General features: G+C 34.2%; 1 protein-coding gene across 2 annotated transcripts in view; it reads left to right on the forward strand.

Annotated features, from left to right (window-relative positions):
• LOC109535439 (homeobox protein abdominal-B) overlaps nucleotides 1–8,630 on the forward strand; it is a 94,601-nt gene that overhangs the window by 54,012 nt on the left and 31,959 nt on the right. The gene's annotated exons all lie outside the window — the stretch shown is intronic.

Here is an 8,630-nt window from a genome sequence, read left to right on the forward strand (position 1 = left end):
CGGTGTATTTTTCCACCATCATCAGTTTTTCTAAAATAACAGATAGTTAAAAAAAATTGTCATTAATTTAAAAAACAACCACAGTTCGTCAACAGCCTCGTCATATAACACATTAAAATACATCGCAATTGCAATACTTTAAAACATTCTAAAATTAATTAGGCCTAACAGGTGATTAGTTAGTTAGATTAGATAGATAGTTAGAAGAAATCAATATAAACAGTATTTTATTCGTTTTGCGTCCGATAATGAACAAAATTAATTCTCCAAATGCATGACAAGGCTTAAAGCAGCAACAACGCTACATATGTAAGTAAAAATATTTAAGTATCTGAACAAAGAATTCTAGTCTCTTCCCAAATTTGATTGTCCTGACCAATCACCTGTTAGGCCTAATTAATTTTAGAATGTTTTAAAGTATTACAATTGTGTTGTATTTTAATGTGTGATATGATGAGGCTGTTGACGAACTGTGGTTGTTTTTTAAATTAATGACAAATTAACAAAACAAACTATCTGTTATTTTGGAAAAACTGATGATGGTGGAAAAATACACCAAAACGAATTTTGATTGATAAATAGAAGCAATAAATTACTGAATTTGATTTGGGCCAGAAATAAATTTGATTTGGAAATAAATGCACTTACATGTCTTAAAATGGGAATGGAAAATTTTGAAAAATTTGCGGAAACAATATTTTATTTGTTTTGTAGTAAATTATTGAAAAATATCTATTAGGTATAATATTTTCCCTCCGTATGAAATAGCATAGGTACTCGAACTATAAAATAAACATTCGACATTTTTACATCCATACACCTGCTAAACATCGAATTATTTGGACTACAGTTTTATAAGTTAATTTTCGTTTTTCATCCAGAAGGTCTTCTCGAAAGTTTCCTCGGAGTTTGTACAGCGGTCTAAACGAATTAATAGAATCGTAATAAAATATATGATTTTTCTCCGTCTAGGCGATCAAATGGAACATTTAGTGAAGTTTTTTTTGTTTGACGTTTGACATTTTCACGTTTGACAATGGCACGCAAGAACCAATGTTCAAAAGCAATGTGGGAATGTGGGCTGTGAGGATTGTTAGTAGAATATAGCCGACAGCTTCCAGGGAGGTAGTAGAGTATAACTTTAGATGTTTTAAATTGGACATAGACATTACTACAAATGAAAACAAGCGCACAATGTTTCTAAAAGGGAAAATCTTCCACTTAAAATGTTAAAAAACGTACTGTGCTATGATCATAAATAGACCTACATAAAAATAAAGCGGTGTTGACATGCTTTTATAATGCGCACTGACCGTATAATATTACTTCCTGAAATGGTTAATAATTACAAAGCTGTTGTGATACTTGCGCAATTTATCTAAGATTTAATGAGCGACTGCACGTGGTTCGTGCTTGAAGCAAAGTTTACTATCTTCATGTCAGGAGGACTTCTTTAAGAAAGGCTTCTAACCGAGAAGGTTGCGTAAATGACTTTTTAAACAGACTGAAATATATGGACAATTTCTCATTTTTGCCACAGAAAACGTGACAAAATATATACAATAATGATCAAAGAGACTAGTTTCTCCCTGGGCCTCGATCTTATCTATAATAGCTACTGGTTATTGTGTTTATTTATATGCGCCTTGCTTTAGCTCATGCATGTCACTATTTTGTTTACGGTATGTCCAAACGGTAATTTTTTTTATTATTAGATAGTACGATATTAATTATATGTAATATGCGTGCACTCCGCAAATGCTCTTGGGACTCTCTTTAGGATCTTTTCATCGATCATGATGCATAAAATCGGAGCTTCTAAATGGTCGATGAGTGGCTTAAATATAAATGTAAACTTTTTATCGGCCGTTAAGGATTGACGAGACGTCCACCATTTGACATAGTACCCGATAATAAAACGGCCGTAAAGACTAATTTTATGTTTTGTAGATTATACTTTTAAATCTGGAATCAATTCCATATTTGCTTATTTACACAAGAAGGAAATACATCAATGCAATGTGGTTTTATTGGGACACCACTTTTTAATTTTGAAAATATATTCACTTTCTCTCAGTGGTAGCTGCTGCACTTGGAGGGTTTACTGTGAAGCCCAAAAGCGCATTGTTTGTATGAAACGTTAACTTTGGTTGAAAAACTTCATTTATCTACTTAAAAAATAACGTTCCACTGAAAGTACAGCTGAAATTAATCAGTTTTTTAACACACGTCCATAAATATTAAAGCACTAAGTGACATTATAGTGAAATTAAAGCAGGAAACTGGTAGTTATTACCAACAAATTGGGTTTTAATCCGTAGAGTATCGAATAATTCTCGGAAAAGGTGGAATTTGTAATCAGTTGATATTAAAATCTCATCCCCATGTTCCTTTCACACTTTCACCCAAAACCGCGACTTTAATATAAGAAACAACGCGGTACAACAACCAAGTAAGTACCTACATAACTTGGTTTTTACAAACATGGAGCAATCAGAGGCACAACATAATTTGAAATACTGTGAAATATTTTTAATTTATAATTCCTTTATTTTCATTACGCTTTATTAAAGCCCAATAATTTTTTCTTACTTCGAGTCAAATTCAGGATTGTTTTCATTATTTGTTTATACTTTTGCTTAACCGTTAGGACCACATATCGCTCATGTTAAAATATTGATACTTTGCTTGATTACAAGGTAAGTATTGAACCTAATTATTATTTTACAGAAATATATTCGAGAATAATTCATTGTGCCATCCAGACATCGTTAAATCGGCTAGCTAAAAACGATATACACTGGTATTTATTTTACCACAACAGTAAGTACTTACATGTTTTTCCAAGACAATTCAATACTTTATTAGACATTTCCTTTAGTTGATATTCATTCTTAGGCACCTGCCTGGACTGAGAAATGACCTTCCCCCACTTCATTAATATTCTCATTCAGTTCTTCATAGCACATAAACGCATTTATGGCGGCTGCTTGAAACAATAACTAACTTTTTAAATTTTCACTCTCAGTCAGATTAGCGACTTTACTTACAACGTACTAAAATGAATTTATTGTTCTTTTAGGAGCATGTTGATGTTTCATGGTTTTTAAGATAAGGAAACGAATGTTCATTGTTCGTTTGCCTCTTAGGCCTTTAAACAAGTTTGAAATATCTGTTCTTGTAACAGTAATAAATCCGCAACTATGCAAGTCTAATTTTTTTGTGAACTTGATCATATTACGTAAAAATTATTTTAAGTTTCATATTAAAGTGCAGAAGTGAACAGACACCAAAAAGCCATTTCAGGACGAAATTGGCTCTTCCAATCTTTGGATTTTAAATTAAATTTTAAAATACAAGTGTCGTTCGGGTGATATTCGCGAAACTCGTGAAGTTCTCTGATCCTAAAACATTGTGCGGATTTTAAATTTAAGCTGAATTTAATGCTCTGTCGGCGTCCTCGAGAAGCGAATCCAATAAGAACTTTTTCACACAAAAAGACTGAAAATCGTGTCTCGAATCCAAACGCTTCTAATCCTATTTGGTTCATTAGCCCCACAGTTTTGAAGTCTAGTGTGGCTCTCAGAGATAAAACTGTTAGTTTATCATCATCCTCTTTAACGATACTCAATTAAGGGACATCGGATTTTTATGGCGGCAAGTGTTTAAGATTAAAACCATATTTTAGTCCATAATGTTGGCAGACAATTAACGTTCAGAATAATGAGCCAGGATTGTGGTTACCACTACTTTTAAATTAACAACTCGCAATTCGATGGGCAGGAATCTGAAATTATATGAGACATAATGGTATATTCTTGCTTCAAAAATATTTTTTTAAGTGGGTTATAATTCCTTTTTTATTTTATTTATTCTGCATTTATACTAACATGTTTTTCTTTCATTGATTTAGGAAATTTTTAGGATTGCCCTACATAGGTACAGTTACGGTGTTAAAATCTAAATTTTGTTGCAAAATTTGTCTCCTGGATTCGATTGCTCCAAAAATTAAACACCAGAACTTTAAGGCGGGGACATGACAAGGGCGGATCCATGGGGGGGTTATGGGGGTCATGACCCCCCCCCCCTTGTGCTGGGTTTATAACAATAATTTTTCTAATTTCATAGACAACAAAAGACTGAATTTCTACTACTTGACCAACGCCCTGACTCGAAAGCTGGATCCGCCCTTGGAACATGATGCCACTTAGGAAATACAATGGTTTTTAAACATGTACCTACATCTTGGTCGGATATGCACTTGAACTTGCCAGCACAGTAAATGGCCCTCAAGTGGAAAATATAACGTTTAAGATAAGATTTATGGCCATAGATGTTGCTGCAGAAAGCCAAGCGATGCAACCCATCTCGAGTGGAGTAAAAATGTTTCTTCTCAGATTTTATAAAACTGGATATTTCAGTCACCTCAGCCGATTATAATTCGTTCACTTGAGAAAAATATGTAAAAAGACATGTTATTCCGATAACTAAATGAACTATATTTTTAAAATACACGGTTTTTTAATATAATGGATTTCTAGAGTGCAGCGTGGCCTGAACTTACCTCTAAGTCTTATTGAATTAATGCAAAATTCCAAAATAAAACTAGCTACTCGACCCAGCAAACGCAATGGAATATGTAGATAATTTACAGCAAATCTCAAAATGTTTTCCTATACTTGACAAACGTAGAACCACCGTAGCAAATCTCTTCACCCCATATCAAGTTTCTTTTCCGATTTGCAATGCCTTTCTTGGGAACGGTAAAAACTCTTCATGCATTTAAATGTTTTATTTAACGCTGTTCCTGTAATTTAGGCGGCCTGTAAAACCAGACATTGCAAAAAATTTGAATATATTTCATATGCAAGCGAAAGTCTCAGGTTTCGCATATAAAAAGGGACAGAAATATAAAAGAAGCTCGGCAGGTTACTTATTGAACAATTTAAAGAAGGATTTTTTTGGGTGGATCTGTCAGCCTGCGGTTAAGGAAATGGTCTGACCTAGATTGTCTCTAAACTACCTGCTCGTGAATGGGCTCATGTTACAGATATTTTCTTTATTTGCCATGGAGAATTTATCTATATTTTATGAACTTCCAACACTTTTCAATACAATGGGTTCTTATGAATTGGCTTTTGTTAAGGATAATTAGTAACAAAGTTAGCACTTATATCAAAAATACAACGTGCCATTGTAGGATTATTGTAATTTTTAATCTTCTGCCCATCCCTTTCTGCATGCATACTTTTGGCCCATTATGAACAACATATGCTCATATTGAAAAAGCGTTTTCTAATAAAGACATAAACCGGGACGGTCGCATGTGCTAGTCCAATAAAATTTCATCAGCATAAAGGAGGTGGTTGTTTTCAAGACGTTATCGTTATTAACTTTCCCACCACTACAGCAAAATCCTTGAATTAAGTATCTATAAATAATTATTTATGTTTTATGTTTCTTGGACGATGTATATTTAGATTGTTAGTTTCTGAGTTCTTGGGGATGTCGTCCTAATTTAGAAATTTTGGTTTAGGTAAAATCTATACCCATATCAAAAGTGGTAATATTCCATATTTTTTGATGTTTTAGCGTTTCGCCACTACTCTGCTGCCTTCCCCAGGGTTATATATGCTATAAGAAAAAAACGAGACTGCAAAATCCATCTCCAACATAACCATTATTTTTTAAGAGAATTTTGTTAATTAAGTTGCACAGAATTATTTAGACTTCCTCAAAACTTATATCTAGGGTTAAAAATCATTAAGCAAATGTTGAGGTTTCATTTACTTGAATTATGCCGAGATACAATTCCTTACGTTAGCACAATCAACTCAACCATAAATGTCAGAGGAAACAAACTTTGTTTTTTACTCACACTTATTATCTATAAAACTAGCTTCACATTCCTCTCAATATGTAAATTTACGCATAAATGCAAAAATAAGTTCAATTTTAATCGAAAAATATCAAACTATTTAATAAAGCAGCTGAAGATGCGTGAGTCAAAATGACATAAAAGGACAATGGAAGATCAAGTTTTCATTAAGCTTCGCGCAAAATAATTGTACTTTGGTCAATTTACCTGAAAATGCTCTGTTATTACTTTAGGGTTAGCAGTAGACACGTTTCGTCAACTAGAATTTCAGTCAGCACTTTAGACAGATTGAAAGTTCCAATGACCATTTTCCCATATGGACTACAGCTTACTTAAAGAACATTTACTAGTTTCTATCGGTTTGGATCTGATATCATTTGAACTTGATTTATTTATGATATTACTCATTTCAAATGCATTTGGAGGTCTGTTCTGCTCAAGTCATACTTTCTCCATACTCTAAACGTTTTTGCCACTCCTGTTTGTAATCGAAAGCTGCATATTATTCAATAATCTAATGTGTTTAATCAATAGATTATGGAATTACTGATGTACTTGAGAACTGGTGAATGCACAAAGGTGTCACGGAATCTACCGAAGTAAAATAGGAGTCAAAGTGTGCCAAGCGTAAAGAGTGCACAAATAATGGCAGGCACAAACTTAGTGGCACGCCTTACTGAAAATCAAGATCGCATGTGAAGTTGTCAAGTTAACGGCGCTTCTATTAGCGCAGTAGCTGCAATGTGTGTTCCATATCTCTCTGTTGCTCGATTTCTCAGACTCTAGTAAATTTTCCTCCGTCGATATAATTTTTCCGTTCATTTGGGCCACTTTGATTCCATATAAGAAAAATAACGATTGGTGCGGAAAGCAAATTTATATCTCTTAAGCTCCGACCTGATGATGTTTAAAACAGTTGAATTAGTCAATTGGGCTTAAGAAAAATAACACTAAAAATAGCTTCAATTAATGTGTCAATAGATGCGTAGAAAACAGTAGGAACAGTCGCAGTTCATGTTTTTTTTCGGATCGTTTATATCAGGTGTCAGTTAATGCATTTTCGACTGTCCAATCAATGCTGTCCATAATTCAATCGAAAAAGGATGTGGAAATCACGGCTCATCGTAAAAAGATAAAGAGACTATACGCGCAAGAGTAATTCCAATAAAATTTAATATTTTATATACGTACAGGTATCTTGGAACGACAAATAAACTTTGCTTTTTACAACAAAGTTGCAATCGCCATCTGCCATATAAATGGACCCGTTCTGGCGGTTTTCGATTTGGAATAAAAAGCCCAAAGCCATCAGCTGCCACTAAATAAGGACTTTATTGAGATTATTAGCATGCAAGCCCGACGGCCGCCAATTATAATAAAGTGAAAACCTTAATAATGAAATCGAATTCGCTGTTGCCACATTATGTTGATCAATCAGCCATTTTGTGTTAAAGGCAATTTTCGGCTAATGTGTCATTTTAAAAACGTATGTGGACGCCACAGTCAAATGGTGGCCAGTTTTCGAAACCGACAATTTTCTAAAATTCACAGAAGACATCTGATTATTCAATTATGAAATATCGCAATTAAATAATTTCATTCAGTTCAATATCTGTGCAATATTTACATCTACTGAAAAATTCATCAAATTACTCTATCAGTCAAAACAGTAAGTAGGTGAAATAGTTGAAGATACTCAACAAACTCAGTTTAATTCAAAATTTCGCATGAAACACTAATAATGAAATACCGCCACAATTGATGTGCAATGCCTGCGATCAATTATATTTTTGCTGCAAAACTCCAAACGCCATCACTTATTTAAATTTTCCGTTATTCATACAAGCAATCTGGTCTTTGCAATGGACATCTTGCGTCTCGTCACTTATCGTCGTCACGACACTTCTTTTCATTTCTAGTTTCCAAGTGCGTTGGCATGCGCTTCAGCAACATTTGCCGTAAATTTCTTCAGTGAGCAACTACTAACGATTGGACTGTTTGTAACGTTCAGCAAGGCTCAACACCAGAAAATCGTTAAAATTAAAAACCTGCAGTTTATATTCCGATATACGCAGAATGGGTCAGATTGACTGATGTTAATTTATTTCATAGAAAGGTTAGTTCCAGACGTCAATTGCATATTCTACATGGAATTCAAACATCGCGTGACACTAAAAATGCAACATTTACTCCAGGCTTAAGAGCCATTACAAAGAGAAAAATGATTTTAATACTTTAAGTGACATGGGAGAAAAATATAAATCAATTTTAATTAGATGTCCCCTTATGTTCTAGTCGTTAGGATTTTAATTTTCTTTTTCTTCAAATTGTTCTTTATCCTTTTCGTTGCGATGAAACAGTGCATTTTGATAATAGTGCACTGAGCTGAATTTTCGATATTGTTTTAACTGCTTTCGTCCCGTTTTTGGGTAATTTTGGGCATTTATGCAACTCACCCGTGTGTGCTCATGCGTGGGGGATGGGTTCAAATTCTTCGGCGCACACGCTGTTTGGCGCAAAACGGGCTTCCAATCTGGATTGAGTGCCGTAATTTCTTCTTTTCTGTTAAAGTTGTTTTGGTGTTTAAATATTTTGATGGACTCTCTGGTGAGTCTCGGGTACTATCTTTCAGATTGGTGCAGATTGTCCACTTCGTCGAAGCGTATTTGGTGGCCGTCTAGCAGTGCGTGCTCCGCTACTGCTGATTTTTCTGTTTGTCCCAATCTGCAACTTCGTTTATGCTTCGTTTTGT

This window comes from Dendroctonus ponderosae, unplaced genomic scaffold (assembly GCF_020466585.1).
Source record: "Dendroctonus ponderosae isolate FM_Combo_2020 unplaced genomic scaffold, Dpon_F_20191213v2 Dpon_F_20191213_1, whole genome shotgun sequence".
In the NCBI taxonomy this organism is placed as follows: Eukaryota; Metazoa; Arthropoda; class Insecta; order Coleoptera; family Curculionidae; genus Dendroctonus; species Dendroctonus ponderosae.